The following is a 580-nucleotide window of genomic DNA, read 5'->3' as shown; positions in this document are numbered from 1 at the left end:
AGAAAAAGCAAACCAATATGTGAACGACAGTTTAAGGAAATCATGGATAACATTCCCACTATCATGAATCACAGTGTCAACCGCTGTAATTTAAAATTGTTTTTAAATCCTTTGGGTAAGCCACTGCCTTAAAATTATTCCTAGTTCCTTTTTAAAAAGATACCAGTCAGAATTGGAGATTTGTCAACAGTGGTCATTATCAAAGCTGTGTTATTTTCCACAGAATATAGAATATCTATTTTTTTCCGTGTGTGTTTTTGTTAACGACGCTACAGATATTGAATGCACCTGGAGATAATTTAGTGTTTTTAACTGGTACATAATTTATCAAACAGAACATGAAAGTGTCACAAGGAAATGTCTATGTATCTTTAGTTCCATTCAAATTTGTAACTTTATAAACATGTTTTTTGCTTGAGGAACTTTGGAGAGTGGCCGTGACAATGGAAACTTTTTCAAGTCCACTGGATCTGGGCCGATCGTTGCTTGTGATTAGACTTTTAAACTTTGCTCTTTTAAGCGGAGACTTCGTTTCTGGGAGAATGTTGCATAGCGATATCTGTCCAGGACTTGCACCGCT

This window comes from Tenrec ecaudatus, chromosome 2, assembly GCF_050624435.1.
Source record: "Tenrec ecaudatus isolate mTenEca1 chromosome 2, mTenEca1.hap1, whole genome shotgun sequence".
In the NCBI taxonomy this organism is placed as follows: Eukaryota; Metazoa; Chordata; class Mammalia; order Afrosoricida; family Tenrecidae; genus Tenrec; species Tenrec ecaudatus.
This window is presented reverse-complemented; position numbering follows the sequence as displayed.